General features: G+C 45.2%; 1 long non-coding RNA gene across 1 annotated transcript; it reads right to left on the bottom strand.

Moving 5' to 3' along the window:
• Positions 1-5,718: 5,718 nt before the first annotated feature.
• LOC114678764 (uncharacterized) lies at positions 5,719-11,186 on the bottom strand. The gene is made up of 2 exons (XR_003730273.2): positions 11,056-11,186; positions 5,719-5,852 (listed from the first exon to the last, which is right to left on the bottom strand). It is a non-coding gene; the product is annotated as an uncharacterized LOC114678764 (long non-coding RNA).
• Positions 11,187-11,675: the final 489 nt, after the last annotated feature.

The raw sequence follows: 11,675 nt of genomic DNA, 5'->3' as shown, positions 1-11,675 counted from the left end.
GTTATTTACAAAGAAAAGAGGTTTAACTGGCTGATGCTTCTGCAGGCTGTACAAGAAGTGTGGTGCTGGCACCTGCTTCTTGTAAGGCCCTCAGGAAGCTTTCAATCATGGTGGAAGGCAAAGGGGGAGCAGGCATGTCATATGGCGAGGGCAGGAGCAAGAGAGGGAGCAGGGAGGTGCCACACACTTTTAAACAACCAGATTTCGTGATAACTCCCCATCGTCAGGATAGCACCAAGCCACTCATGAAGGATCTGTCCCCATGACCCAAACACCTCCCACCAGGCTCCACCTCTGATATGGTTTGACTCTATGTCCCCACCCAAACCTCATCTTGAATTGTAATCCCTATGTGTCAGGGGAACCTGGTGGGAGGTGATTAAATCATGGGGCAGTTTCTCCCATGATGTTCTCCTGATAGTGAGGGAGTTATCATGAGATCTGATGGTTTAAAAGTAGTTTCCCCTGCTTTTTCTCTCTGTCCTGCTTCCATGTAAGACGTGCCTTGCTTCCCCTTCACCTTCCGCCATGATTTTAAGTTTTCTGAGGCCTCTCCAGCCATGTGGAACTGTGAGTCAATTAAACCTCTTTCCTTTATAAATTACCCACTCTCAGACAGTTCTTTATAGCAGTATGAAAATGAACTAATACAGAAAATTGGTACTGGGATAGTGGGGTACTGCTATAAGGATAACCTGAAAATGTCGAAGTGACTTTGGAACTGGGTAAGAAAGAGGCAGAGGTTGGAACAGTTTGGAGGGCTTGGAAGAAGATAGGAAGATGCAGGAAAGTTTGGAATGTCCTAGAGACTTGTTGAATGGTTTTGACCAAAATACTGATAGTGATATGGAAGTCCAGGCTGAGGTTGTCTCAGATAGAGATGAGAAATTTATTGGGAACTGGAGCAAAGGTCACTCTTGCCATGCTTTAGCAAAAAGACTGGTGGTATTTTGCCACTTCCCTAGAGATCTGTGGAACATTGTTTTTTGTTTGTTTGTTTTGTTTTGAGACAAAGTCTTGCCCTGTCACCCAGGCTGGAGCACAGTGGCCCAATCTCAGCAAACTGCACCCTCTGCTTCCCAGTTTCAAGCTATTCTCCTGCCTCAGTCTCCTGCATAGCTAGGATTACAGGCGTGCACCACCACACCTGGCTAATTTTTTGTATTTTTAGTAGAGACAGGGTTTTGCCATATTGGTCAGCTGCTCTCAAACTCCCAGCCTCAAGTGATCCACCTGCCTAAGCCTCCCAAATTGCTGGGTTTACAGGCATGAGCCACCATGCCCAGTCAAGATCTGTGAAACTTTGAACTTAAGAGAGATGATTTAGGGTATCTGGCAGAAGAAATTTTTTTTTCTTTTTCTTTTTTTTTTTTTTTTGAGACAGAGTTTCGCTCTTGTTGCCCAGGCTGAAGTGCAATGGTGTGATCTCAGCTCACTGCAACCTCTGCCTCCCGGGTTCAATCAATTCTCCTGTCTCAGCCTCCTGAGTAGCTGGAATTATAGGCGCCCACCACTCCACCCAGCTAATTTTTTGTATTTTTAGCAGAGACAGGGTTTCACCACGTTGGCCAGGCTGGTCTTGAACTCCTGACCTCAGGTGATCTGCCCACTTCAACCTCTCAAAGTGCTGGGATTACAGGCATAACCCACCACTCCTGGCCAATTTAGGGTATCTGGCAGAAGAATTTCTAAGCAGCAAAGCATTCAAGAGATAACCTGGCTGATTCTGAAAGCATTCAGTCATATGTGTTCACAGAGAGTTTATCTGAAACTGAAACTTATGTTTAAAAGGGAAGCAGAGCATAAATGTTTGGAAAATTTGCAGCCTGACCATGTGGTAGAAAAGAAAAACACATTTTTCTGGGAAGAAATTCAAGCTGGCTGCAGAAATTTGCATAAGCAAGGAGGAGTCGAATGTTAATAGCCAAGACAATGGGGAAAATGTCTCCAGGGCATGTCAGAGACCTTCACAACAGCCCCACCCACATGCCTGGAAGCTTAGGAGGGAAAAATGGTTTCCTGGGCCACGGCTTGGCCCTGCTGCTCTGGGCAGACTCAGGACTTGGTACCCTGGGTCCTAGCTGCTCTAGCTCCAGCAGTGGCTAAAAGGGATCAAGGTACAGTTTGGGCTGTTGCTTCAGAGGGTACAAGCCCCAAGCCTTGGCAGCTTCCACATGGTATTGGGCCTGCAGGTGTGCAGATATCAAGAGCTGAGGCTTGGCAGCCTCTGCCTAGATTTCAGAGGATTTATGGAAATGCCTGGATGTCCAGGCAGAAGTCTGCTGCAGGGTCAAAGCCTTCATGGAGGACCTCTACTAGTGCAATGCAGAGGGAAAATGTGGGATTGGAACCCCCACATAGAGTCCCCAGTGGGGCACTGCCTACTAGAGCTGTGAGAAGAGAGCTGCCGTCCTGCAGACCCCAGACTGGTAGATCCACCAAAGCTTGCACTGTGGGCCTGGAAAAGCTGTGGGCACACAATGCCAGCCCATGAAAGCAGCCACAGGAGCTATACCCTGCAGAGTCACAGGGGTGAAGCTGCCCAAGGCCTTGGGGACCCACCCCTTGCATTGGGTGCCCTGGATGTGAGACATGAAGCCAAAGGAGATCATTTCAGAGCTTTAAGATTTTGTGACTGCCCCATCAGGTTTCAGAATTGTATGGGGCCTGTGGCCCCTTTGTTTCGGCCAATTTCTCTCATTTGGAACAGGAACATTTACCCAATGCCTGTGGCCCCCATTGTATCTAGGAAGTAACTAACTTGTTTTTTGTTTTACCGGCTCATAGTGGAAAGGGCTTGCCTTGTCTCAGATGAGACTTTGGACTTTGACTTTTGGGTTAATGCTGGAATAAGTTAAGACTCTGGGGGACTGTTGGGAAGGTATGACTGGTTTTGAAATGTGAAAAGGACATGAGATTTGAGAGAGACCACAGGTGGAATGATATGGTTTGGCTCTGTATCCCCACTCAAACCTCATCTGCAGTTGTAATCCCCACATGTTGTGCGTGTTGAGGGAGGGACCTGGTGGAAGGTGATTGGTTTTCCCCATGCCATTCTCATGATAGTGAGGGAGTTCTCAGAAGATCTGGTGGTTTAAAAGTGGCAGTTTCTCCTGCTGTCTCTCTCCTGTCACCATGTAAGATGTGCCTTGCTTCCCCTTCGCTTTCCACCATGATTGTAAGTTTCCTGAAGCCTCCCCAGCCATGCAGAACTGTGATTCAATTAAACCTCTTTCCTGTATAAATTACCCAGTCTCAGGCAGTTCTTCATAACAGTGTGAAAACAGACTAATACAACCTCCAACATTGGGGATTACATTTCCACATGAGAATTTTTTTTTTTTTTAAGATGGAGTCAGCCTGTCCCAGGCTGGAGTGCAGTGGCACGATCTCAACTCACTGCAAGCTCCACCTCCTGGGTTCACGCCATTCTCCTGCCTCAGCCTCCCGAGTAACTGGGACTACAGGCGCCCGCCACCACACCCGGCCAATTTTTTTGTATTTTTAGTAGAGACAGGGTTTCACTGTGTTGACCAGGATGGTCTCGATCTCCTGACCTCGTGATCTGCCTGCCTCGACCTCCCAAAGTGCTGGGATTACAGGTGTTAGCCAACACACCCAGCCCCATGAGATTTTGAGGAGACAAACATCCAAACTGTTTCACAAGCTAATTTCCACAATCATTACTGAAAGATTCTTGTATTTTTACTTAGTTTTGGTGGTGTTGGGGGAAGGCAGGGTGCAGGCTCTAAAGAACCAGCATCTATTTTTTCTGTTATTCCTGACATAAAGAGGAAGAAGGGCACTTAATTTAAGTTTATTTTGCCAAGTTGGGAGTTGTTATTACTCACACTGATCATCAATAATAAATATATATGATGAAATGAAATGGCTTTGGACTGGAAATCAGATATGTCTTGATGTGGCACTGCCACTAAGGAGTTATGTGACCTTAAGCAAGTAACTTACATCTCTAGACCTGATTCCTTGTGTAAATAATGAAAGTGTAGATTAGGTGGTACCTGATTTTGCTTATTCTAAGGTGTACTTTTTTCACATTTTAATATTTCTAAACTTGGGATGCATCTTATAATCAATGGGTGTCTCACAACAATTATTGGCAGACTTTTCTTCTTGGCTGCCTTTACAATCTACAGCATATTAGATTCAATTAAATACTCTACTTAGCTCTCTGAGTAGCTACATAATAAAGCCTTACGTTTGCGCATTAATATAATACTCAGCCGTCTTCCAGTTATGTTCTAAATACTCATTCATGTATTTCTAGAGGACCCCAGATTGGTGGTTTTCAACTTTGGCTTCCCAGAGAAAAGGTGAGCTGATTCTTAGAAAGGAAGTGTCACTTACCTGGCAGGCAGAAAGGAATGAACAGAAGAGGCAAAAGGAGGAAATATGCGGGAAGTCACAAAGATGTAGAAAAACAAGGCACATTTGGAAAATGTCAAGTGTCTTGTATGGCTGGACAACAGAGTACACATTGCTAGCTAGCAGATGAGGCTTTAGGAGGACATAGGAACCAGATTGCAAGGGTGCTGGGTAACATCCTAAAAAGTTTGGATTTTTATCCTCAGGGTTAAGGGTGCTGAAGGTTTATAAACAACGAGGAAATCTATCTGGATTCACATTTGAAGTTCAGGAAAATCACTCTGGTGGTATGGTAGATTGTCATTTAAAAGGGTGAGGGAGGCCAGGCGCGGTGGCTCACGCTTGCAATCCCAGCACTTTGGGAGGCCGAGGCGGGTGGATCACAAGGTCCGGAGATTGAGACCATCCTGGCTAACATGGTGAAACCCCGTCTCTACTAAAAATACTAAAAAATTAGCCGGGCAGGGTGGTGGGTGCCTGTAGTACCAGCTACTTAGGAGGCTGAAGCAGGAGAATGGTGTGAACCCGGGAGGCGGAGCTTGCAGTGAGCCGAGATCGCGCCACTGCACTCCAGCCTGAACAACAGAGCGAGACTCCGTCTCAAAAGAAAAAAAAAAAAATGGTGAGGGAAATAAGATGAGTTAAGAGGTTATTGACATATTCAGATGAGAAATGATGACAGCTTTAACTGCCAACTGGTAGGAAAATGAAGGAGAAGAAATGAAGCTGAAAGATATTCATAGAATGTTGACCAAAGAGATGCAGAATATGAGGGAGGGATCAAGGATGATTTCCAAGGCCAAGCATGGGGGCTCACGCCTGTAATCCCATCACTTTGGGAGGTTGAGGTAGGAGGATCACTTGAGCCCAGGAGTTTCAGACCAGCCTGGACAACCTAGGGAGACCCTGTCTCTGCAAAAAAATTAAAAAATTAGCCGAGCATGGTGGCTGCACCTGTGGTCCCAGCTACTTGGGAGACTGAGATGGGAGGATGGCTTGACTCTGGGAAGTCAAGGCTGCAGGAAGTCCTGTTCACACCATTGCACTGCACTCTACTCCAGCCTAAGTGACAAAGACGGACCCTGTCTCCACCAAAAAAAAAAAAAAAAAGGAAAAAAGAAGTATAATTCCCGGGTTTCTGGACTAGCTGCCTAAATGAACAACAGTGCCATATAAAGTTGGGGCCTTGAGAAGAGGGTTTGAAAGGCCAGAGGAGTTGTGTTTTGCTTATGTTGATTTCGGGGTGCCTGAGAGAAATATGCAATTGAAGATGTTCACAAAATAAGTGAAAAATAAGTCTAGGTCTCAAACAAGTTTAACTCTTACGACATCTTTAGGTAAAAATACTTCTATTTATTTGCTCCTCAAAATCCACTTTTCACCATTCTCCACCCTTCTCTGTGTCCTGGGAGGCTGAATTGTATGGATTACAGAGGCTTCTTGTTAAGGTTGGCCAATCTGGAGCCCTGGCAGATCAGAGAGAGAGAGAAAGAGAGAGGAGAGTCAGCTTGAGGTATTTATTGTCTCCTGTCTCCCTCCCTCCCAGGTCAACAGCTCCTGTCTGGTGGCCTTCTCCACACAGCTCTCTCTCAAGAGTTCCTCAACTTATCCCTTCCCTTGATCGTTTAGGCCAAATTGCCCAATTTGAATATACTTTCTGTTTCCTTTTGGGGTCCTGGTTAGTACAGTATAATGTATCAGAAGCGGCTAAGGAAGAAGAAATGGAAAAATAAATTGGTTTGCACACATATTTAAGAAGTGCATGGCACTTCACCTTACCCAGGGGAACAGGAACATGAATAGTGCCAGGCATTCAATGGTATCACAGTTTCTCACATATGACTGGTGGGTGATATGAGATGAAGTGAAGGGGTAGGACAAGGCATTGGGAAATCAACTGACTCCAACTGAGAAAATACGTTGTCATTCAGAAATCTTCAATGGCAGTTTTGACGAAGTCCCCCATCTCCTATGAGGTCACAGGGAAAGAATGGCTGAAGATCAACTTTAGGGCCTAACGGTTAATGGTAAGAGTTGCAGAGTTTCAGCACTAATTAAAAGCTGAATGTTGACAAGTGTTTAACTAAGTCTAGGACACCAGTGGGGAAAGAGTGGAACCTTGAGACATGGGATGGGATGGGCCCTATGGGAAGAGATAATCAAGGCTAAGAATTCTGAACCCCAAGTCCCCCACACCACCCTTGGTTTCAGAGCCAGCCTTCCCTGCACAAAAGCCCTTTAATGCTATATTTTGGGACTGCTGCCTTATGAGCCAATGCCTCTTCTGAGGACCCACATCCACACACCTTATTGCTTCAAGGCACAGGGCTTGGTGGACATGTTTGGATTTTTAAAAAATCCTTCGGCCAGGCACAGTGGCTCATGCCTGTAATCCTAGCACTTTGGGAGGCTGAGGCTGGTGGATCATCTGAGGTCAGGAATTTGAGACCAGCCTGTCAACATGGCAAAACTTCATCTCTACCAAAACTACAAAAATGAGCTAGGCATGGTGGCACATGTCTGTAATCCGAGCTACTTGGGAGGCTGAGGCTGAGGCAGGAGAATAGTTTGAACCTGGGAGACGGGGGTTGCAGTGAGCTGAAATCGCACCATTATACTCCAGCCTGGGCAACAAGAGCGAAACTCCATCTTAAAAAAAAAAAAAAATTTTTGTCTCTCCCCTCCCTCTGATCTTTGGATTTTTGATGTAATATGGACCATATTTGGGCATGCTGCTCTAATGCACTTAGTGGGCAACTCATAAGGCTACAGATTTTGAGTGTAGTCAGTTAAACAAAGACTCTGAAGCAAGTCCAGGCTATCATCCCAGCTTCCCTGTCACTGGGCTTTATAACCCAAGGATACAGTGGTCCTGGAAATTTCTGTGTCAGCCAAAAATGCTATACGTAGCCCCTAGCATGCCCCAACAGGAAAATCAAACACAAATCCCTAAGGTTTTGGAATTGGAGGACCATGTCTGCCAATGAATATTCTTCCACTTGAAAAGTAGCTTTTAAGAGGGTCCTGAGCCCTTGTAGAGACTTAACACCTGAATCTGGGACCCCATGTGCCTATGAAAACTGCCCATCATGAACTGAATATTCATGATGGGTAGTTAACTCACGTCCATCAAATCATATAATTAAACATGTACAGTAGCATTCCAAATAGAAGTGATCATGTATGAGACCAGACTGGAACAGTCCAGAAGGCACCATAAACTATCACAAGCAGGTGGCCCAGAAGCCCATGGTAGCTGTTCCTTGTACCTTCCTCCAGCCATCCTTACACCCTCATGGGGAGTTCCCTGTGGCCAGTTAATGAAAGAGGCAGACAAGGAAGAATCAAGAGCCTCCATCATTGATCAATCTGCATGGCATGTTGGTATGAGCTGAAATTAGACAACGGCTACCTTACTGCTCCACTCAAGGGGGCCCTGAAATATAGTGGTAAACGACAGGGTTGGGGGAGGACACTTTATTATCTACTTCATGTGTAAATAAAGACAGGCTGAGTACAGATCTGTACTTACAAATGGGGACTGGCTGGTGGGTTGTTTACTGATCAGTACCTGGGAAAGAATTAGGCTAGAAAATTGTGACAATAAGATCTGGAGGGTAGAAATACATGAATGGACCTTTCAGAATGGTCACAGAATGTGGAGCTATGTCTTATATATCTTAGGCCCTCAAACCTAAGAATATGTCATCTTACATGGCAGAAGGAACTTCGCAGATGTGACTAAGGATTTGAGATGGGAAGAGTATCCTAGATTATCCAGGTAGACCCAATGCAATCACAAGGATCCTTTTTTTTTTTTTTTTTTTTTTTTTTCCAAGACACAGTCTCCCTCTGTCATCCAGGCAGGAGTGCAGTTGATGCAATCATAGCTCACTGCAGTCTCAAACTCCCAGGCTCAAGCAATCCTCCCACCTCAGTCTCCCATGTAGCTGGGACCACAGGCACATGCCACCATGCCAGGCTAGTTTTTTACTTTTTGTAGAGGCAAGATCTCACTATGTTGCTCTGGCTGGTCTTGAACTCCTGGGTTTAAGTGATCCTCCCGCCTCCGCCTCCCAAAGTGCTAGGATTACAGGCATGAGCCACTGTGCCTGGCCACAAGGATCCTTATAAGAAGAAGACAGGATTGTCAGAATCAGAGAGAGATTTGAAGATGCTATACTGCTAGCTTTAAAGAAAGGTTCATGGCTGAGCGCACTGGCTCACACCTGTAATCCCAGCACTTTGGGAGGCCAAGGCAGGTGGATCACCTGAGGTCAGGAGTTCAAGACCAGTCTGACCAACATGGTGAAACCCTGTCTCTACTAAAAATACAAAAAATTAGCCGGGCTTGGTGGCAGGCACCTGTAATCCCAGCTACTCAGGAGGCAGAGGTAGGAGAATTGCTTGAACCTGGGAGACGGAAGTTGCAGTGAGTGGAGATTGCGCCACTGCACTCCAACCTGGGCAACAGAGCAATAGTCCATCTCAAAAATAAATAAGTAAATAAATAAATAAATAAATAAGAGTTCATGAGCCAAAGAAGGTAGGCGATCTCTATAAGCTAGAAAAAACAAACAGACAAACATGCATCCCTGGGAGCAATTTGTTTGTTTGTTTGTTTTCCTGTTTTTTGAGATGGAGTCTCACTGTGTTGCCCAGGCTAGAGTGCAGTGGCACAGTCTCGGCTCACTGCAGCCTCCACTTCTCAGGTTCGAGCAATTCTCCTTGCCTCAGCCTCCTGAGTAGCTGGGATTACAGGCACCCACCACCACACCTGGCTAATTTTTGTATTTTTAGTAGAGAGGGGGTTTCTTCATGTTGGGCAGGGCTGGTCTTCAACTCTTGACCTCAAGTGATCCACGCCCCCCGCCCCTCAGCTTCCCAAAGTGCTGGGATTACAGTGAGTCACCGTGCCCAGCCCCTGTTGCCAATTTGATTTTAGCCCAGTGAGGCTTCTAAACTACAAAATTGTAAGATAATAAATGTGTGCAGTTTCAAGCCAGGAATTCCATGGTGATCTTTCACAGCAGCGATACGAAACTCATATGCCATGTAAATGCCCAACAGAGAGTGTTCCCAGTGGAGGGGGCACTCCATCAATCAGGTGGGCAGACGATTTGTTTTACAGATGGCAGTCAGCCTTCATTTTTTTCTCAATTAGCAATAATCGCTCCTCCGATAAACCCCATTGTCTATGATACTGCCACTGCATAAAGCTAGCCTTTTTTATTTTTTATTTTTATTTTTTTGAGACAGAGTCTCATTCTGTTGCCCGGGCTGGAGTGTAGTGGTATAATCTCTGCTCATTGCAATCTCTGCCTCCTGGGTTCAAGCAATTCTCATGCCTCAGCCTCCCAAGTAGCTGGAATTACAGGCATGCACCACCATGCCTGGCAGATTTTTAGTATTTTTTGTAGAGATGGGGTTTCACCATATTGGTCAGGTTGGTCTCAAACTCCTGGCCTCAAGTGATCTGCCCACCTTGGCCTCGCAAAGTGAGGTAGGATTACAGGTGTGAGCCACCACGCCTGGCTGCAGTCAGCCTTTTAAAAACAATTTTATTTTAAATAGAGACAGGGTCTCACTCTGTTGGCCAGGCTGGTCTTGAACTCCTCGGCTCAAGTGATCCACCCTCCTTGGCCTCCCGAAGCATTGGGATTACAGCTGAGCCACCATGCCTAGCAACAATCAGCCTTTTTCCCCAGCCACCTTGGTGCTAGCCTGATGGGTTCATGTACAAAATATGTATTTAGTTTTTAATCCTCTTGTCAAATTATGAAGTTAGTACTATTATTATTTTTCCTGTTTTGTAGATGAGACCAGGGCATGAGAAGGTTAAGTAAATTGGCCAAAGTCATATTGTCAGTAAGTAGTAAAACCAGGATTTGAACATAGGTCATCTGACTCTAGTACTATATTATCCAATATGGTAGCTGCTAGCCATGTATGGGTTTTTAAAATTAAATTGAATTAAAATTTAGTTGCTGTCACACTAGCCCCATTTCAAGTGTTCAATAGCTACATATGGCCAGTGGTTACCACATTGCACAGCGCAGAGAGAACATTTCTATCTTTGAAGAAAGTTCTATCGGATAGTGTTGATCTAGAGTGTGGGCTTTAAACCAATATGTTCTTCAGCATCTCCCATTGATAATCATATCAAACTCTAAATCAGGTCACAGTGTGGCTGAGACTCTTCTCCAAGCTACTAAACAGCTACTCCTATGGCTGCTTTGAGTCCTGTAGGTTCTTCAGGTTCCTATGAATATGTTACTGACACAAAGAAACCCTTATAACATTGGTGTTGGGGGTTCAAGCTTGGCAGCAAATAGCATGTGCTAGAATGTCAAGGGAGCTCCAAGGACTAAAATAGGTTGGCATCTGCATTTGTGCCTGGTACCATGTCAGATGGTACTTGGGGGAGGCAGAAGAAAGATATTAAAGACCTATATCATAAAACCGTTGCCCTCAAAATGTGGACACAAGACTAACTTCATTCATCCCCAAAATATTTATTAAGTGCACACTGTGTTCTAGGAATGGTTCTCTCTTTTTAATATTTTATTTTTTGACACAGCATCTCACCCTGTCACTCAGGCTGGAGTGCAGTGGCATGATCTTGGCTCACTCCAACCTCCACCTCCCAGGTTCAGGGGATCCTCTCACCTCAGCCTCCTGTAGCTGGGACTACAGGTGTGTGCCATCATGATCAGCTAGTCTTTGTATTTTCTGTAGAGACAGGGTTTCACTATGTTGTCCAGGCTGGTCTCAAACTCCTGAGCTCAAGTGATCTGCCCATCTCGGCTTCCCAAAGTGCTGAGATTACAGGCATGAGCCACCATGCCCAGCCAGAATGGTTCTCGGCATTGGAAATTCACTGGCAGATAAAACAGACGTGGTTCCTGACTCTGTGGAGTTTATGTCCTTTCCTGGGGGAAGAGAGATATTGAGTAAGAAATGACCAGTCTGATGAGTGTTACAAAATGGGAACTATAGGATGCCTTGGAATGAAATAATTAAAGAGCCAATAATGTAAGTGCTCTAGGAGTTCATAAATGAAAAATAGCCATGTGCACTAAAACTGGAAACACAAAGGTGACTCCAGTGACCCACCAGTAATAGGACATGTTCTTACTTTAGGCAAGTGTGAATCTTCACAAGATTTTTAGCAGGGTAATGACATGTTCAGAAGTGTTTCAGGGAAGCAGTATGTCGCAAAGGTCAGGCATTCTGGAAACAGGTAGGTATAGTTTAAATCCTACATTTGCCACTTATTACCCTTGTGA

The sequence above is a fragment of the Macaca mulatta genome, chromosome 6, assembly GCF_049350105.2.
Source record: "Macaca mulatta isolate MMU2019108-1 chromosome 6, T2T-MMU8v2.0, whole genome shotgun sequence".
In the NCBI taxonomy this organism is placed as follows: Eukaryota; Metazoa; Chordata; class Mammalia; order Primates; family Cercopithecidae; genus Macaca; species Macaca mulatta.
The sequence above is the reverse complement of the archived record's forward strand: the minus strand, read 5'-3'. Positions and strand labels throughout refer to the sequence as shown.